The following is a 21,436-nucleotide window of genomic DNA, read 5'->3' as shown; positions in this document are numbered from 1 at the left end:
CGGATTCACTCAACAAACCTCTACTGGGAATCCTTACCCTATTCTAAGTATATGGTCTATAAAAGGATATGAAGGATGCTCCCTGGCCTACAGGAGATGATCATATAGAAGGGAGACAGAAAAATTATATCCATTCCAGAAAATTGCTTTAAAGGTGAGATGAATTCCTTTAAAGGTGGCACAGTTGGTTAAGCATCCGACTTGTGATTTCAGCTCAGGTCGTGATCTCAGGGTTGTGAGGTCAAGTCCCTAGTCGGGCCCCACACTGAGTGAGGAAATCTGCTTACTTGCTCACACGCGCTCTCTAAAATAAATAACTAAATCTTAAAAAAAAAAAAAAAAAAAGGGAAAGAAAAAGAGGTGAGATGAATAAAGTACCGTGGAAGAACATTCCATTCTGCTCAGCTGAACCAAACTCTTCACAGCTCGAAAAACCTCAAAGGTCTAAGCTCAAGGCCTTCGGTCATGCCACCTTCTCTGCCTGGGATGTCTTCCAGGCTCCTGTCCCCTTTGGTTTAAGTACACACACACACACACACACACACACACACCAGCTATCACAGCACTGCCTCCTCCAAAAAGCCCTTCACCACGACCCTCACTCTCTCCTTTGAAATTTTATGACTCGTAACTAGTGTCTCCTGGATGACACCTCTTATTTTCCACCCAGTTATCTTGTCTTAAGGCCCACAGAGCACTGTAACCCCCATTAAGGGCAGGGACTATATCTTACACAGGGTAGAAACTCAATAAATATTTTTGGGATTTAATTAGATCCTATTGAAAATCCTAACGAATAGAACAATGAGGAAACATATTTGTACTTACTGGCCTTAAAAGATTCCTATCACCAAGTATTGTTAACTTTAAAAGCAGGGACCCAGATGGAATGCATAGTATAGCAGCACATATGTAAATACAGGGGGTATTGTTTTAATCAGGCCCGACGCAGACTCTATCTGGTGTGGTTCCTATAGAGGAGATTTAGCGAAGGGACCCATCCCAGAGCTGTGGACAGCTGAGTGAACAGCAGGAGGGTGACACTGAGACCAGCAATGGTGAGAAGCCATCATGACCCCATGAGCAGGAAGAACAAGGATGGGGTCATGTGTCCCGGACCTGGTTAGGACTGGAGCCATCCAGGAACGGTCAGAGGTAAACACTGAAGTCCAGAAGGACAGATGACCAGGGGGTGGCCATGGGGAGGGAGCAGTGTACTGACTTCTTTTCCTTCCACAGGCTTCCTTCTGGCCAGTGCCACTCATCAGCTGAGTATAACTGGAAGCCGGGAAAGGGTGTGCAAAAAAGCCGGGTGTCTGCCACAATGGGTCAGCTCTCTGGGCACAGAGCAGGGTCTGGGGGCTCCATGGAAACCGTGCAGAACACACCCAGGGCAGTCTGGAAAGATGTGCTCTTGGAGACACATGGACGTATGGTTATGAGGGAGAGTCAGGCTTTTCCTCACTTCCTTAATTTATTTTTTTACAATGAGCATATGTTGTTTCAATAATCAAGGTTGGGGGGAGATAAGATTTATCATTTAACACTCTGACCACCTATAAATCCACGCAGGCAATACAAAGGGAAAAAACTACGTAAACATATTGTTTAACATTTTATTTCTCTATTTTTCTGAGAGAGCGAGCAAGTGCACAAGCAGGGGGAACCGCAGGCAGAGAGAGAAGCAGGTTCCCTGCTGAGCAAGAAGCCTCATGCTCCGTCCCAGGCTTCGTCCCAGGACCCTGGGACCGTGACCTGAGCTAAAGGCAGACGCTCAACCGACGGAGCCACCCAGGCACCCCTGAATAGTGATTTGGACTTCAAAATCTCTTTAAAACTTTTTCAATCTCTCAGTTGAAAAGCCAAAGGCATACTTAACTATTCATATATTCTCCACTCACTGATTTATTCATTCAATAAATGTTTTTGAACATGTCCTGGGCTGGACCCAGGAAAAGAAGGTGAGGCAGTCACAGCCTGCATGTACAGGCCCCCAAATCTAGGCCTGGAACCTGACACTATATGACAGAAGGGAAGGGTCCCAGGTGACAGGCTGCCGCGGGGGGCCCCACCCCACCGGGAGACGCACGGTGGTGCCCAGGTACTCAACAAGGTGGCCTCTCTCCTTGCCGTGAGAAAGGACGTGGGGGCCTACTTCCCACCATCCCATTCGATAATATGATTTTTTTCCCTCTGAAAGGTGAGAGGCAGGAAATAAGTCAGAGCCTCCATTTCTGCAGGGCTAGCTGTCCAAACAGCCTGGATCTCCGCAACATGAAAGTGAGTTTAGATAAAAGCGCATTTTAAAAATTAACAAATTAAGTGGGTGTTTCGTAAACATGTTGCCAAGCCACAGACCCTATAAATGAGTGGGCTGTTCCCAGGCCTCATTACACAGAAGCCCTTCCTTATTCCTACTGTCCTCTTGCTATGCCCCCAACACGGGAGGCCTGCGCCTGCCCTGCTGGGTCTGCGATTTCAAAGGTTTGTCCCCATATTGGCCTTGGATCTGCTCCGTATCAGTAGCTCCCATACTCTCAACATGGGGACCCCTTTGTAAACCCCCAAAATGTGGCTGACTCACATGTAATAATGGTTACATGTTTAATATTTCTGATTAAGAAAATACTGACGGAAGTCCATACAGAATTCAGGTATGCTGGAGTGGCTGGGGGGCTCAGTGGGTTAAGTATCGGCCTTCGGCTCAGATCATGATCTTGGGGTCCTGGAGATCAGGTCCTCCTCAGCGGGGAATCTGCTTCTTCCTCTGCCCCTCCTGCCCCCTGCTCATGCTTGTATCTCTCTCTCAATAAAATCTTGTTTTATAAAAAAGAACTTAGGTATGCTTACCCAAGCCAATGTACATTTTATTAACCCTAACCACCTACATAGAATCTGCCACATAATAGCTCACACGGGTGGGAGGGCTATCATTCGGACTCCGCAGGGAACACTTGGCCGGCACAGGTCTCCTCAGGTGCCCTGCAATGGTGGTCCCCCTCCCCCTGGGACCTGAGGCTCCCAGATTAGAAACCATAGAGTGACAGAGGTACCCTCACAGGATCAACCCGCCTCGGCTCCAGTCACTTGGGACAAATGCCTCCTCTACGGCAGGAAGGGAACTGGCACATCCAAGAGAGGCTTAGATTTCCAAAAATTCTCTGGCTAATTAGAGACATAAAGCAATGCAGGAAAATGGGAGTGAGCCCTGGCTCTGCTCACAGGCTGCGGACTGATCTCTTGCAGCCCTTGTTTCTGTGTCATCAAAATGTGTCCTCACCACCTGGACCTCCACCCTGTAGCCCATGCAAAGGGCGCGAGTGTAGCCGCTTCACCGAGGACCAGGACAAAGAGCCACTAAGCTGCCTTCTTCCTTCTATTGCTGTCCGTATTTCCGACCGCTATTAGGCACGGCATTTAGACTCAAAATATTTATGCTTTATCGAAATGCTGTGTAAATTGTTAAGAGCTTTCTCTAGGACTATTTCCTCACCTGGGAGGCTAAGATGAAAACAACACAGAACTCCTGGGGCCGCCCTAGGAATATGTGTCACCATATTCCTGCAGAGGTCCTGCTGCGGACCCCAGACAGAAAGCATGAGCCAGCGTCCCGCAGGGAGAAGGCATCCATGATTTTACTGGTCGGTTTGTTGATCGACTGATCGATCTCCTGCCGTTGGTGCAAGAGAAGCACAGAGAGCCAGCCCAGGGATCACAGCCCACTCTGCCGACTCTGTTTGCCCACGGGCATGCTAGGGATGGTCCGGTCCATCTCCCAACGACAGGAAAGCCAAACCGCAGGTCAGGCTCCTAACACCGACATAATCGGGGGCTAAAAAGCAGCCGTATCTGCTGCGGCAGCCTTGGGTCTGAATAATCATTTTCAGAGGCAGGATGCTGTCTCCGTCCTGAGAGCCTCAACCCAAACAAAGCTCGCCCTGTGGGCCTACTCGGGGGGACTTGCCTTTTGTACCAAGTGGCTTTCCCTTTGCACGTGGAGGGGAAATGCACTGACTACTCTGGACTCTGGGAACACTCCAGACCGTGCCAAGGGCTTTTGCCTGCTGTACTTCATCCCAGCGATCAGCCGCTCTGCAAGACGGGCCTGGTTACCTGCCATTTTCCAGACGGAGAACCTGAAGGCCAGTGAATATGAGGAATTTGCCCAGAGTCATGCAGCTTGTAAGAGGCCAAGCTGGGATCTTTAACCTTGGTCCAATTAATTCAGAATTCTATACTCCTTTGTCTTCATTCCACAGACTTGGCGAGGGCCTCTGAACGCTGACCCTTATCTGCAAAGCCCCTTCTAGTCTTCAAAGGGAAGAATCCACAAACCCTGAGGCACTGGGCACTTTGCTCCTTCCTTCTTCAGCATCTGGATCCCCAAACGGCCCGGACGAGTGGCCTGCCAAACAACCAGGTTCTTCAGCGGTGGGGCAGGGGGGAGACTTGGGTCAGTGTGAGACATTCTCCAATCAAAAGCTAATGTGCATGAGAAGCCCCACTGAGGCCTCTCCTTGGTTAAGTAAGGGGCTTAATTCCAACAGCAAATTGAAGGAAACGTGGGTCCGGAAGACAGGCCTTTTCAGAAAGAGGGATGCATGGTTTGTTTCAAATAAATGAGAGCCAGCTGTAGCCTTTAAAAAATTTTTGAAATTTGAAAAAAATTTTGAACTGACTGGGTGGCTCAGTCAGTTAAGTGTCTGCCTTCGGCTCAGGTCACAATCATGATCCCAGAGTCCTGGAATCGAGCCCCACGTCAGGCTCCTGCTCAGCAGGAAGCCTGCTCCTCCCTCTCCTCTGCCCCTCCCTGCTCATGCTCTCTCTCTCTCTCTCAAGTAAATAAATAACATCTTTTTTTTTAAGATTTTATTTATTTATTTGACAGAGAGAAATCACAAGTAGGCAGAGAGGCAGACAGAGGGAGAGGGGGAAGCAGGCTCCTTGCTGAGCAGAGAGCCCCATGCGGGACCGATCCCAGGACCCTGAGATCATGACCTGAGCCGAAGGCAGAGGCTTAACCCACTGAGCCACCCAGGCTCCCAGTAAGTAACATCTTTAAAAAAAAAAAAATCTTTGGAGGATAAATGATAGGCATCGAGCCTATCATTCAGTATCTATAAATCTGTAATTAAACTCCAATCCACTATGAGCCCCTGTTCCTCCTAAGAGAGATCTACTGAAGTCAACTACAGTTCTCAAGCCAGTAAACCCTCAGGATCATGTGCTAGAAAAACAGTAAACTCCTTTATCAGCAGAGATTAGAAATTTCTTAACTCTGCCAAACCAGGAAATATCAGCCCATTAAATGTCATGGTTAAGAGATGATGAGGGGAGTCGAGTGACTTCCCAGAGTCTTGTTGCAGGATTTCAGAGATGTTGGTGCCTGGAGGGAACTAAGGTGAGCAAACAGGGTTTTCTGGTGGCCACCTGTCCAAAAGTCACGTCATGATCACCAGGCACCCTGATCATTTAATTCAGGATGAATGAAAATAATTGTTCGCTTCTTGCTAGGGACACCTCATTTCTTTAGGTAACAGACCCTGTAATCAAGGCCATCAGAAGTGGGCTTGGAAGCCCCAAAGAAGAAATGGGGGGATTGGGGGAGCCTCCCACTCCCATCGTCTGCACCTTCCCTGAAAAGAGCAGGCCAGGCTGTCCGCAGACCAGCGCGACCTCAGACCTCAGCTCCCCCTTGTCTTTCCATCTCAAAGCCAGCGAGGCTCATTGCTGATGTGCTTGGTTCAACCCCTCAGCTCAGAGATGTTCTAAGAGATCCAGTCAACTGTAGGGCACCTGAGATTTGGCCCTTTTGAAGGCTCTCCCAGGATGTACTTGGATAACGTGAGTTCTGCATTCCAAAAGTTAAAATTTTGTAAGTCCTGGGGATCTCATGTACAGCAGGGCGACTACAGTTAATAACACTGTGTTGCATATTTGGAAGTCATTAAGAGAGTAAATCTTAAAAGTTCTCATCACAAGAAAAAAATCTGTAATTATGTGTGGCAACAGATGTTCATTAGCCTTACTGGGGCGATCATTTCGCAACATACACGAATATCGAATCCTTATTCTCTATACCTGAAACTAAAATGATGTCCTATGTCAGTTATACCTTGATATAAAAAAGATAACTCTCTGTGGGTTCCATGATGAGTAGGAGCTCAAGGAACCCAAAGGGCAGATAATAATATAGTAAAAGTTGTCGGACCTAAAACGAACTTAAAATGTTTTATACAGAAGCTTCAGCTTTCAAATTACACGTTTATCTAGGCAAACACATAAACCTTCTCCTGGTCCCAAGCATTCGATGGGGAATGGATGTGACTACGTGCCTCCAGGGTGACAGTGAGCCCCTGGCATCCTGGATACATCACCAAGCTGGATGTTTCGGGGATAAACCCCGCTGTCTGACTGGCGAGACTGAGATCAACCCATCTTGAGTGAGTAACCCACCGGAAAACAGACAGATGTTTGTTTGGAGTATGAACATGGGGAAACTCTTGTCTTCTCTTTCCATCACTTTCCATCAGTGGGTTCTCTGTTATCAGTCAAGTGAGTCAATGCCCAGCCTGAGCCAGTGGAAATTCTTTGTTGGCACCATCTGTAGCTTCCCTCGGTGTGGGCAGGCTTGCCCTACTGTGTGTGCAGACTCATGCTCCCATTATTTTATACGAGAACACAACGCTAACCTCCTGACCAGCTCTCGGGTCACCCTGAGTAAACTGCCCCCAGATCTCACACGGAGCCAAAGGGGAAAATAAAAGCCTCTTGAGGAAAGGTTGGTTTAACATAAAATAAAAAATTGCCTTTGGAGACCCAGACATACAGCCATACTTCAAGGTGTAACCAGGGAAGGAGGGGAATCATCTGGGCAGATTGCTGGGATAATGGAGCTCGTGAGTATGTTAATAAGAGGGAGAAAGCTTCCTAAAGTCATCCAGTGACACAGCCCTGGCCTCACCTGCCAGGCTGATAGGTAACAACCTCTCAGTGTAGCCGAAGGCAGAACCACCCGGATCCCAAACGCCCAACACAACTGCCAGGGGTGCCAAGCGCGCATCCAAGCGCTTCGCTGAATTCCGTCTAGATTCGTCTCTCCTCTGAAGTCCAGCCAAAGAGAAAACCTGTTTCCAGACGAAGCGGGGCTTTTAGAAACGAGGTGACTATTCCCAAGGAGACACTGAGGACATTTGCCTGCGTGTAAAATAAATCGTGATCAAGAGGAATCAAGTATGAACCCATCTGCAGCTCATTAATGTGACCTGTTGGAAAGGAGGCCAGATTCACCAAGTCAATCTGAAAATCTAAAAATAACACTAATGTGAGCCTGGCCCAGTGCATGCAGGGCAATAAAAAGATGTCTACATCTGCTAGAGCCGGAGTCCCTGGACGCTCCCTCGCTCTTTATTACTCATCCTCAGCGGTAATTGGGAAGGGAGGCATTTATCTGCTTTCCAGAAAAAGCAAAAAACATTCCATGAGGATCCCTGTGGCCAAAAATATCATTCTGTGCTGATGCAGGAGGATAAACGGACGCTGTCTTCCCATCGAGTAAATCCTACATGTTTCAAAGATCGCAGGAGGATCTCCTCTTAAATTGTTTGAAGGGAGACATCTCCCTTGGAGAGATGTGGGGGTCACTTGGGTGGCAATTGCCAAAGCACCGTGTGGGCACTGATCACGGGAGGTACACAGAAGAGAGATTTTTTAAAGAGTTGATTGTTCATCATGTGTTTATGCAAAATAATATAGCAGGACACACCCAACCTGTGACTCCAAGACGTTGCTTGGGAATTAAGACAGACTAAAACAGATTGTTAGTCAAAAAGTGCAATTGTTCAAATATAAAAATGCTAAATAAATTGGTACAGGGGGTCCGCCAAGATGGGAAAAAGGAAATCAGAAGGCACAAGAACCCAAGAAAATTGGAAAACGCCGTTCTAGGCCGAAGCCAGATGGGTTCCCATGGCGTGGACAAGTGACATGATTCACAGTCATTTTCACAGCCTCACTGAACACCGAACCACCAAGATCTCCAAGTGCCCAGGGACCTTATCGCCGGTCTGAGACCTCGGTAAGATTCCGAGAACCACTTGGTTTCCTCACTACCTGAAGAAGTTTTAATCCAAATGAATGGGGCGACAGAAGAGGATTCCTTTTGTGATCTACCATCTCCGAGCCCAAATCTCTGACAGTTGAACCAAGTGTGCCCAAGGGGACAACAAAGACCACTTTGCTCTTTTGAGCCAGCCTGAGGCTACAGGTGCAGGGAAGGAGTTCCTGCAGACTTCTGACAGTCTCTTCCACCTCCTCATGACCCCATCCCTGAGACAGCAAGCAAGAGATTTTAAACCGCACTTGTTCATGTCCTGGGCTGTTGCAGGATGCCCTAGTAGGAGGCAGGTGGACCATAGCGGCACCTGTATGGGATTGTGGTTTCAGAGGGAACCTGCACTTTGCTGGGGCGGTCAGCTTGGGGAGTTAGCCATCAACTCACATGGAGGAAAGAAGAGTCTGATGTCTTTTTAGTTCCCAGTAAAGCTCTGGTCTGTGGCTTGTGCCATGACGAAGAGTGTGGCAGTTAAAAGCAGTGAGCTAGAGCAGACATGGAAGCAGAGAAAAAAGAAGGAGTTGCAGAATAACATTTTAGCATGATTTTCTTTTGTGTAAAAAGAGAGGATTTCAATAGGTTTGCATAGAACCCAGGGAATTTCTGGAAGGATTTACTGAAAGTGTTAACGATGGTTGCTTATCCAAGTGGTAGGAGAGGGGGCACCACGTGTGGGAAACACACTTTTCAGCTCCATTCTATAGCTATCTGTGTGTTGGCAATTTTTGCAGTGATCTGTGTGCTTTGATAACAAAGCCTTTTGAGAGATAGCAAACAACGGGAAAATGTCCCAAAGCTTACATCGATGCCGCAGGCATGTTAGTCCATGGGACGTATGGTAGAGTGAGCCGTTCACTTGCACTTACAAAATAATTACCATGCATAATACATATTACCGAGTAAGCATTATGACATAGTCTCACATTTACCTAATAATCACGATCTGGAATGCATACTGCATAACCATCTTATGGATGGATCCTCTTCATGCAGAAGAACAGAATGGACAGGGAGCCCTTGCAGTAGCTGGAGTGCTCATGAGCCTGGACCTCCCACCCCCCATGGCTCCCGCCAATGAGACAGCCCCTCCCCTGCCGGCTGTAATCGCAGAAGTGCCTGGTCCATGTCAGGCACAACCTTAGCCACATCACATGTGTGAGCTCTCATCCTCATGGTGACTCTCGGACATAGGCTCAATTTTTATTTACGCATAAGGAAATCGAAGCTTTAGAAGTTTACCCCATGATCATGACCGAGAAACTAACTGTCCATCACCACACACGCCCTCCTGGCCACCGCACAAAGTTCTCACTGGGATTACGTTTCCCTGCCTTCCACTTAGTGAAATGTGGGTGTCACTTCAGGCTAACGTAAGTCACACTTTCTCTCGCCTTCCATACAGAGCTCTCCAAGGTCCTAGGGGACAGCAGAGCCACAAGCTGGAAGGAGCCTGGGTTGCTGCATCACCACCTGAGGATGGTCAGTCCCGGATCCAAACGGGATGTAGACATCAGTGTGAAGGCTCTGAAGTTGGAAGCTTCTTTGTTATGGCTGCTACTGTTACCCTGTGTAACGCAGCAAGTGAAAGGAAGTGCCAAAATGCTGGTAGATTTCAGAGGCAAGATCCCAGGGCCATTCGCCTTCCAAGCACCCTCTCTCGCCACCGTGCTAAAATGCTCCCAAGCCACACTACATACCCACTCAGCTTCTCTGTGGCCTCCACCAGCCACCTGCCAAAGGGGGCCCTGGGGCCAGAGCTGAGTGGAGACCAGCATGGTCGGTACAAGTAGCACCCCAGCCACGCAGCCCCACTCAGCTACCTTTTCTCTGCACTGAAGATGATTGGAGGGTGGAGATGCACCCCCCCCCAGATGGACTGCCATGGCCAGCAGTTCCTCCAGGGCGCCATCGGGAATCGCTACGCCAGGGAAGGCTCTGCTCCCAGCTTCACCTCCCATCACCTGTCTCTGCCCCTGCTCTGCCTCGGCGGACACATGAAGCACTGCGCTTCCTGCCGCTGCACCTCTGGGAGGCTGTGGGGCCTGGCCAGTGACTGCCTTCTTGTCGACCCCCTTCCCACACTGACCCATGCCCCTAGCCCTTGTCTAGTCATAGATATAGGGATGCAATGAGGTCCCGAGACTGTCTAGTCCAAAAGGGACTGGGGATGTGGGGGTCGGGATCCGTGCTCCAAAAATCTTTTCTATTTTGGAATCATCCCCGGCATGACCAGTGGCCCAGAAAGGTCTGTTGTGCAGTGAGGGGCCCTCTTGCTGAGCTGTGGGGAACTGAAAAGCCAGCATCTTTGAGGACCACGGAATGTTGCTCCAATGATAGGTGTCGTCTTTGGCTTCCTTGTCCAGACATGGTCACTGCAAGTGAAAAAGGGGTGTGTAGTGATAACCACATAAGGGGAAAGAAACAGGGAGAAAAAAGGCAAGGGCTCCCAGATGACATTCGGGGGCACCCTGAGAGAAAGCCTCCGCCCTCGTTCTGTTCATTAGCCCCTGCTCTGGTGGTCTACATGGCATCCCAGCACCCTCCCTAAGAGAGTGGTTGTGCTGGCAATGGACTTCATATCTGTGTGAGGCCCCGGAGGGGTCAGAGAGAGCCACACCACCTCCCACTGCATGACTTCCATGAAGACAGCATGGCTGGCTGGTGGTCAAAAAACAGAAGTGATGCCCAAGCCCGGGAGACAGAGGAGGAACTGCCGGGTCAAAACCAATCAGAGTCCACTGGGGAATGAAAACAAGCAACAACGTGCTGCTGTGGTCAGCCTATAGAGAGGCTCTTTTCTAACATTTTCCAAGACCTCAGCTTGTTGGGGGTTTTGTTTGGTTTGGTTTGGTTTTTTTATGAAATCCTAGGCAAGAAAATGTTACACAGCAGCCCTGTTACAGCAATGTCTTCACAAACGTTACCTCACATCCTCAGTGGTGAGATTAGCATTTAACCAAAGAGAGAACCAATAGACACAGATATCCTGAAAATTCAAGTAGTTAATTTCCTCTTTCAATGCTAAGGGTTTCAGTGATACATCCAGATGACTCCATGACACTTGTTAAGAAGAAAGGTAATCAGTGATGTTATTTTAGGAGAAAACAACTAATTAGTTTTCTTTAAAAAAGAGGAAAAACTGGGGCGCCTGGTTGGCTCAGTGGGTTAATGATCTCAGGGTCCTGGGATCGAGCCCCACATCAGGCTCTCTGCTCAGTGGGGAGCCTGCTTCCCCCCTCTCTCTGCCTCTCTGCCTACTTGTGATCTCCTTCTCTGTTAAATAAATAAATAAAATCTTAAAAAAAAAAAAAAACACATCTTTTCCCCACTCTAGTTTCTTAAAGACCTAAAATAGTTGGGAATAGTTCTTGATTAAGTAGCTAGCACGAGTGCGTTGATCCATGGTATCATTTTCTGGTTTCTAGCAACATGCTTGTCAGTATGTTCATCCACTCACTGTCCTGACAATAGATGTTTCCTCCAGTTGTAGGAGATATTCACCCTTTGGTCCAGACTCTCCTGCAGGCACTGAGGATCCTGGAGTGATCAGATCAGCCCCGAGGAGTTTATATTCTGATGGAATAGAGAGATGAGCCGGAAGAAGCCGCCATGTTGATGCCGACTCAGCTGACCACACTTGCTGTAAGGTATGACATTTAAGCTGTATATCCAAGGGCCCCAGAAACGCAGCGGGGAACTTGGAGCAGCCCTCCTCGTGACTTCAGGCCTTTCCTCAACTCCAGTGAGACAAGCCAACATGGTTCAGCTCCTAACACAGGGCAGATCTCAAATATAACATGTGACTGAAAGCAGTCAGTGAGATATTGCCCCTTTGGCGAGTGTCTGATTGGTTCCAGAGGAAATATTTTAGACAGCCTGGCTCAGATCACATGTCTGGAGGGGAGTCCTTGGGCCCTCGGTTTCTGGCAGGCATCTGGACTGAGGGACTAGCAGGGCCGTCTACGTGCTCACATGTGAAGTCCTATGAGACACACAGCCTGTGGAAGCCAGCAGGGCTGTCCGTGGGGCCAATTCACTGTCCACCTGCAAGCTGCTAAGCTCACTCCTCCAGCCCCTGATGAGGGAGGCTGGGACATGATTCCAAGGAGTGGTAACCTCTTAAAGCTATAATCCTGTCAATCGACTTGAATTAACCAATATCACAACAATGGAATCTTCAAGAAAAGATACAAAAATGGTCGTGTTATCATAGAGCTGGGCCCATTAAGGAACGTTGACCGTCTTCCTCTGGGCCAAGCCAAGGGGTGAGTCAGTCAGGGACAGGCCGGACATGTGTCTTTCAGTAAGTCATATTTCCTTTGATTAAAAAGGTAATGGAGAAGCCAGACACAAAATGACAAAGTAGGATTCCACTTACATGAGATCCCTAGAGGCGTCGAATTCAGAGATGGCAAGTAGCATGGTGGCTGCCGGGAGCTGGGGCAGGGGAAAGGGGGAGCTCATATCGGATAAGGACAGAGTTTCAGTTTGGGAAGATGTAAAGGTCCTGGGGATGGATGGATAGGGGTGATTCTGGCACAGCAGTGTGAACAGACTTAATGTCGCTAAAAAATGGGTAAGAAGGTAAATTGATGTTAGGTAGGCTTTATCACAATAAAAAAAAAGTGATGGGACTACTTGTTCTGATTCTTTAATTAGATCATTTGAAGATTAATTGTGTTCTGTTTAGCATTTTCCTTCTATATATGTGCTGGCCTTTCCACGAGGCATTAGATAGAGATTCTTAAGGACAGGAACTATTTATCATTTATCGTGGGAGCCCACAGCACCAGTACGAAGCCCTAATCCATAATGCTGGATAAATGTTATTTGAAAGAAAAAAAAAAAAAAGAATGAATGCATGACCCAGCGTTCCTTCATCTGCAAAGGCCATGCCCCTGCACCATGTTTGCAGCAGAGTAACAACAAAAACAGGGATGTGATTGCGTTGCAGTCAGAGTAATGAAGACTTCCAATCCAAAAAAACACCAACGTTAAGTACACATCTGTAGTCATATTGAAAGCTTCTTGTCTTCGTTTCCCACAAAGCCTTCCTCACTCCACTAAGAAGAGGAAAGACTGATGAATGAATGAATAAATGAATGGCTTCCCTTCCCGGTCCACAGGGCTAGATGTCCCCAACCAGACATCAGCAGCTTCCAAGCAGAGAGCCTTCCTGGTCCCTGGAGAGGTAAAGGAACCACCCAAAGCTGGGCCGGCGACAACGTCCCTTTCCGGGGCAGCTCCTTCCCCTGGGTGAGACAGGAAGTGATCACCAGCTGCCCTCCCGCTGACTCAGCCATGAAACCTTTACAGTAATCTGACTTCACGGCTCTGGTGCTTCCCTGGGCAAAGACTTTCTCATTTTCTGGTAAAGCGGATCTCTGAGGCGCGGGAAACTCAACAGCAAAAAGAACAGAACAGCAGAAAGAGACGCTTGCATTATTCAAAGCTGGGGAGCGGGCATGGCACAGGGGAACTGAAATACTTTTTTCCTCAGTTTGCTTTTCAATGCTGAGCAACCATCCTGGTGTCCTCAAATTCCTAAGATTTTTTCTTTTTTAAACATCTCACATTTTGGTACTAAATAAATCCAACCATTTGCGCACTCCAGTCATTTTTAGCAAAGAGTACATTCGTTGTTTTCTCTGCAGAACAAAACCCAAACCTCATCTAAATTAAAAACTGTGCACAAAAATAAGGGGGGGGATCTTCTGGTTAGTGCTGCAGAATTGCCTTGAGCTTGGCCAGGCTTCCTGGCCCGCTGAACCATTTTTTGGTGGCATTAAGTGCATTCACCGTGTTGTGCAACCCTCCACCACCACCCCTCGCTAACGACTAGGGAGATCTCAAAATATGTAATCATAGTGAGAAAGCTTTTTCTGGGCTCAGAAATTCAGAATGACAGAAACTATCATTTGTGGCATTATCATGGAGGAGAATCTGAAAAACCTCCGGCCACAAAATACCTAGATATGCTGTACAAAAATAACAAACACAGTTTTAAAAGCACAGCTGAGATCAGTAAAGGAAATCCCTGAGGCCAAAGCCGGCTGAACACCGGGGCAAGGTGCTGACGCTTTGGCTGCCGGTCACAGCGGGAGCTCTGGCAGGGAAAAGAAGTCACCTTGAGTCTCATAACCTCAGGCCGCACTTCACACAGCCTTGGGGTTTAAGCTGACACATCTGTACTGTCTGGGAACTCCCAGCCTACTAAATAACATAGAGAGAGTCCCGATCTAATCATATCCCACAGCACCTCCTGGAGCAAATAACCAACTTCTCTGTGGCAACCAATCCCCGACCTCAGCCACCCAAGATCCCCTCCGCGAGCGTTCTTTGAGAAGCTCACAATCAAAAACTACAAAAATGCTTCAAGGGACAGGAGCACGAAGGACCGGAGTTAACAGACACAACAGGCAGCAAGGGTCATGAACCTCGGGAACCCCAAGAAGGCCGGGTAATGAAACTATCGGAAGAGGCTAAAAAATTATGGTTAAGATCATTTAAAAATGTAAAAGGGAGGATCGAAATTATGAGTAAATAATCAGACTCTGCTTTAAAAATTTTAAAAAAAAAGAGCAAGCATATTTGAAAAGGGACCAAATACAACTTCTAGAAACAAAATGTAGGTCATCAAAACCAGAAACTTAATGAGTGGGTTTCATAGATTAGGCAGCTAAAGAGAGAACTGTGGCCCGGGATATGGTGCGGAAGGAGATCATCTGGAGGACAGCACAGAAAGACAAAGAGAATCTCAAAATGAAAGAAAAGTTAAAGATGCGGAAGATAAATGAAGCTCCAGCGTGCACTGCATAGGCGCTCTGGAAAGAAGGACACTAAGAGGCAATATTTTAAAGATCGGGGCTGAGAATTGTTCTAGGAGAGGATTCAGGAAGCAAAATTGGTTTGAAACAAGATACACAAAATTAGATCCATTGTAAGGAAAAGCTGGCAAAGGGCGAAACCCAGGGTGGGGGGCAGCTTGACTGTAGACTTTCAGTAGCAGCAACAGAAGCCAGGAGTCGGTGGACACTTTTCAAAGCACCAAGAGATGCAGGATGATCCTACTCTGTTTACAAACTAAAAATAGCAAAGGAACAAAACTAAGGCTAAGTCATAGATCATGCTTAGGGTTAGTCATCAAGTTACTTCTGTAGAATGACACACTTCGTCGGGGGGATGATCTGTACAGTTGCACAGGATCCCCACTCTTGGCCCGAGGCTCTGCTGTCACCAGCCTGAAATTTCCTAACCATGCTGAACAAGGAGCCCTGCAATTCCAGTTTTCACTGGACTCTACAAATTATGCAGCTGGTCCTGTATGCAGCCCCTGAGGACCTGGTGCCCGTGAGAAGCAAGCAAGCAACATCCTACACGATGTGTGGTCAAGTTCATTAGAACAAAGCAAACACCATGCGGGAAAATCGAAGTCTTGTAGCTTGAAAGACAGAGAAAAGGATTTATGACAATATACTTGATAGCGTTTTTCAACTGCAAGTCTCTCCTTGTACATGGGGAGAGAGGGGAAAACCAAGCTCCGTCAGGGTAGTACCAGAAAGGAGTGCGATAAATTGCCAAAAACAGACACATGTTAAGACCGGTGACTCGCACAATGCACCCAGGAGCTGATTAACACAGTGGATGGAGCTGATGGTGGTGGAAAGAAAAATATCTTTCTCAAACATATCAGTAGAAACAGTCCACGGGAAGCGCCTGGCTGGCTCAGTCAGTTAAATGTCTGTCTTCGGCTCAGGTCATGATCCTGGGTCCTGGGATCAAGCCCTGTGTCAGGCTCCCTGCTCAGGGAGCCTGCTTCATCCTCTCCCTCTGCCCCTTCCCGCACTTGTGCGTTTTCTCTCTCTCTCTCTCTCTCGCTCGCTCGCTCTCGCTCTCAAATAAATAAAATCTTTAATAACGAATCTTTAAAAACAGCATCACTGGTGAAATCTATATATTGGTCCAAATCAGACAGCTAGAAACACAGTAACACCAATCAAAGCAATCTAGAGGAAGTCCCTCCTCTGCTCCTTCAGGTTATAACAAGTAATGATGGGGGAAAGCTGCTTTAAAAAGTGTCCCGATGCATCATATTGTTTAATCTTTCTTGTTATCAAGAGATTCTGGTAATATCAGAAGGTGCCTTACAAGGCAAGAAAAAGTAGCAGAACTGGTATGAAGCTACCCTATTCATTATTTTTTCAAAGACTCAAGTTTAAGGCCTTAATGAGAGTGGGCTCTCTCCAGTAAAACAGGTTTTCACTATTACTCTGACGTTTGAAGAAATAGAGAGTTCATTAAACCACATGATTTGTATTTGCAGCCATTTTGGTCCCTTAGGCAAAAAAAAAAAAAAAAAAAAAGTATCAAACATCTCATAGAAAGTACCATTTTTCAGACTAAAAATTCAGAGTTGCAAAATAGACAGTCTTGTAATATCAGATTTAAAATGGAAACTTTTCATCTATAGTTTCTGAGGTTACGTGGGTGGGATGGGGAAAGATGGTGAGCCACGGCAAAGTGGCAGATGACAGAGAGACACACACAGACAGAGACAGAGACAGAGACACAGCGAGAATGATGGTTGCAAGTCTGCACTGGGTCCTGGGGGCCACGTCTGTAGTTTTTCATCTGGAAATACTTTGGGGGGCAGGGGGGACTGCTTATGACTATCCTCATGGAGGCAGAGAGTGAAAATTTTCCTCGGATATGAAACTTACAAGCCCTAGTAAATGACCCAGTTGTTTATAAATGCTGATCTCCTTCAGTGAGCCGACTGGAAAGGGGGCAGTGCAAAGGGTCCTTTGGAAGTCTTTCACAATAATTTAACTCTTCGCTGGCCTGAGACATTCCTTCTCAGATGGGACATCTGTCATGTCCCCTGGGACAGCATGGCACAAGGAATGGAAATTGGGGGAGTGGGAGGGATGAGTTCAGAAGGGGGATTCCAGACCGGCCGCACCTGGACGTCCCTAGAGTCCACACACGCCTGTGTTTCTCCTTCCTTCTCACTCCCTCTGTTCCCCAGAGAACTCTCTGAAAATGGCTCTCTTGGCCGGTTTCTTTCCCTCCCAGGACAAGCTATGGCGGGAGGTGGGGATGTTCCCACATACGAGGTTGAAACAGGGACATTTGAGATCAGGACTTGAGTAAAGACACAAAGAATGGCCTTCGCATCACAGCTTCTGCCTAGCTTTTCAGCCTCTTCCTCCTTTGAAGATTCCTCCAGTTCGGCTTTGATGGCCAAATGTCCACTCCTTCCTCTTTCGGCCTTCCTAGGCATCTTGAGTAAACAATGACACTGGGATCCAGCATGTGCTTCTCCTTGTGCTTTGGGGATGTACATTTTGTGGAAATAAAAAAGAGAACCTGTTTCTACTGGTTTCCCATGCAAGGGAGGTCGAAGTTTGGGCAGTGGTTTGCCGGTTGGTTTCTAGGCCAGCGGCCTGGATGAGCCACACAGATGGGGGCTTTCATCAGGAATAGCACGCCACCTTTGCTAGTCCAGTGAGTCGGACCTAATTAAAATACAAGGTGAGCACGTGGCAAAAACGCGAGGAGGAAGAAAAAGAGAGAACACGACAAAGTAAAATGGGTCATTGAGACAATGAAGACACAGGGGAGGAAGGAGGTGATTTCGCTGGTGGTACATTCTAGAAGAGTCGCTGGCTAACCCCCTTCTCCCATAGAGTCCTGCTGTGAGGACAGCCACCCAGGGACCAAGGCATAGCCCAGAACAAGCAGCCAAAGCTTCCAAGTCAAGATTTTTTAAAAAGCTGGTGCACAGTGGACAGAGAAGGACTTTTTTCAGAACGTGGTAGAGGTATGCAGGAGACATTTGAACACTTTCAGAGCACTGTGGGTAATGCAGACCAGAATGCAAGTTGACCCTCACGTTTATTCCTTATTTATATTTAGTATATGTACTGAATGTGCCTCCTACAGTACAGTCCATGGGCATGTACAAAAAATGATAATTTTTTCTTAAGTGCAGTTCCTGCTATTAGGACTTAGAACCCATTATCTGAACATGCATGCCAAGGCAAGCTATTTCCGGGGATCATTTTGTATGCCTGCCTGCCCATTTTCTCCTACCAAAGTTTCTGGGAATGGCTGCACGAATGTGTCATTTGACAGAGACTTTCTGTAGCCAAGGTTTCCACAACTTAACACAGGACAGAAAACACTGGGTAGACCAGTAAGACGAATCCTATTTAGGCAGAGCATTACAGAGATAGAGAAGATGTGTCTACACAGTTATAAATGCAGCCTGCCAAAGGACAAACATGTTGTTAAATAGTATTTTTAAGCTAAAAAAAAAAAAAAAAAAAAAGAAAGTTCTTTAAAAGGCACATTGTGAGGAGCTTAGTACAAAGAGCCAAAGCCATAAGAATGACATCTTTAAAAATGCACAGGAGATAGGGTGCTTTGGGTGGCTCAGGAGGTTAAGCATCAGACTCTTGATTTCAGCTCAAGTCATGATCTCAGGGCTGTGGGATCAAGCCCTGCGTCGGGCTCTGTACTGGGTGTGGAGCCTGCTTAAGATTCTCTCTCTTCTCTCCTGACAAGTTTGCACGTGATTTCTCTCTCTCTCTCTCTCTCAAATAAATAAATAAATAAATGCACAGAAATGGCAAAGCAGAAAACTGTATAGACCTCGTGTTTTGGTAGAAAACTTTCGAGGACCAAGTAACTGAAGGGAAAGCTGAATGAGCGCATGGACATTGTCCCAGCCTAACCACCACGGGCTCTTGGGTGGCCCCCGCCCAGCCCAGAATAGTTGTCTCCAGAAACGGTGAATCACAGCATTCCCAGCAGCTGGCACCACTGCCTACCCCCACTCAGCATTCTTTCACTTCCCCTTCCGCTTTCACCCACAGTCTGCAGCAGGAGGTGAAGAGAAAGGAAGAAGGAGCCAAAGGACACAGGGCTCATGGAGGAACTGAAGCCGCCATATGACCTCTGGAAAAAAGAGTGATTAAGATCTGTGGCTCTGAGTCTGAAGCCTGCTGTGCCTTCAGGAGGCTTATACTTCCAACAGCCACTACCTACGGCTCTTTTTCAGACTACTGCCTGCAAGCCATTAGACAGCTTGACTTGCTTATATAAGGAACCAGAAAACCATGGCAATGACTAAAAGGCAGCCCTTACCCAAGGATCAAGGGCTGATGGCAGGAGTATAGAACCCCAATCCCCTTGCTGCCAGTGGGAACACCCCTGAAAGGCATACACTTCCCCCTTGCAGGGCACAGTGCAAAATGGAAATGCCGGTCCCTTGTTTCAAAGTTATTAAGGAATTCAAGACATCAACAGCAGAGCATCGAGCCAAGCACAGGGCTCTTCTGAGCATGGAGCCCCACGTGCCAGTGCCTGATACAAGCCCACAAAGCCAGCCTGGCCTGTGGAATCAGACCGTAGCCACCTGCCCCGAGATTTCTCTGAGATGGTCCCTACTGGTTCACTTCCCAGTCTGGCTCTCTGAGCAGGTTTCTCCAGGAACCACTTCCCTACCACATCACCTCATCTCTCGAGGTCTGCTTCTGGGAGCCTGACCCGAGAAAGGGCCTTGGAGGTACTACATGAACTTCTTGAAATCTCGGTTTCCTTCGTCTGCGAAAATGGGAGGAAAATAGAGTGTCTTGTTGAGCTGCTGGAGAGTCACGTGGGATAATGCATGAGAAGTATTTAGCATAGCTTTGGGTGCATAACACTTGCGCCATAACATTAGCTAGCTAACAGTGTTTTTATTATAATTACCGACAAAATTAAGTGCGCTTGCCTTCATAAAGTGATTGACCTCCCTCTCCAGCCTCTTAGACTTCTTTAGGCCAAGGTGGGACACCAGGTTTGAGCCATTCTGCTAGGAACATCCACATATCATTTTTGCTTTAGAAACCCCTCCATTCACTGGAAAGCATATTGCTAAAATACACAGTCATCACAAAACCCCAGCAAGAGCCAAGACTCCAGCCAAGCCAAGACATCCTCCACCACTTCGAACCAAACAAAAGAAAGCAAGATTTAGGACAGCAGAAGTTGGTTTCTCTTTATCAAATGGGTATTGACTGAACTGGCTGGCCCTCGCTCTGTGTGAGGCATTTAAGGCTACCAAAATATCTGAGACACAGTCCTGCTCCCCAGTGAGATCATAGGTTCAGCCAACTGAGTCAGGGAAGCCCAAACGTTCTCTGACTTAGGAAGACTTGATGTTTGGATGGCCCAAACATCAAGTCTTCCCAAGTCAAGCAATGTGGCATTTGCCCTCTGCTCTTGGTTCCTGATATAACACATAGAAATGACTGGCTGCAGCATGGTCCTCCCTGAGCACCTTGCAGCACTGTCCCCTATCTCCCACCAGACACCCCTCACTGCTGCTGTTCAGATCAGAAGAACAGTCATGACATCCCTGGTGATTTCCTGGTGTACAAAAGGCAATGACTGACTCAATAAATGAATGAATTGCTCAATTCACCAGCCAGTCAACCCACTAACCAACAGAGATACTTGGAGTGCACTTTCCCAAAGAAACAACATAGCGGGTGGCTAGTGGCCCCAAGGCAGCCCCATGCCCTGTCTCCACCTCTAACACAGTAGAGGTGAGCTGGAGATAACTGGTCCATTTCAACTCTCCTTAACACATTCTTCTCAAACGAACTGTGGGAGCCCAGTTGCATTCACACACTATAGACATGCTTCATGAATGGGTCCTTACCTGACTTTTCCTGGCCAAGGCTTGAGTAGAAGGAAATGCAGTGCTTTGAGTCAGCAAAGCTGCAAGCTTTCCATGAAGGTGCTCCCAAGGCTTAGCAAGGGGCCCCTAGAGACAGCCAGACCCACTGAATGACAGGTCTATTTCATGAAGCAGCATTGTTCAGAGGAAAACTTGGGGTTTCATTTGACTCTCACCTCAAATAAGGTCCAGGAGCTTATCACTATAATGTGGCACTAAGGGGCAACTGTCCCCAGTTTGGAAAGGCTATTTTTTCCCCTTAGATTTGCTTTACAGTCAAGGCTATTGCAGCTAATTGGGGTGAATTAATCATGGCCAAGGCGATTTGCAGTCTCCTCTCACAGGGCACTGTCAGATACAAGTAGAACCCCTCAGAGGCTCTCCAGTCCCCAGGAGTACCCTCAGCTACTCCCTTGCATCCTTGCTTGGCGACCAGTCTCCACACTGTCCTCCCCAGGAGCATCTTTTGTGTCATGAGCAGAGGACTGAGATAGGACACCCTTACCATCCCTGCAGAGGGAGCACCATGTCTGCCACTGAAAATGGGTACATACCACCCCTGATCACAACCCTTCAGAAAATGTATCTCTGTA

Source organism: Mustela lutreola, chromosome 4 (assembly GCF_030435805.1).
Source record: "Mustela lutreola isolate mMusLut2 chromosome 4, mMusLut2.pri, whole genome shotgun sequence".
Classification (NCBI taxonomy): domain Eukaryota; kingdom Metazoa; phylum Chordata; class Mammalia; order Carnivora; family Mustelidae; genus Mustela; species Mustela lutreola.
The sequence above is the reverse complement of the archived record's forward strand: the minus strand, read 5'-3'. Positions refer to the sequence as shown.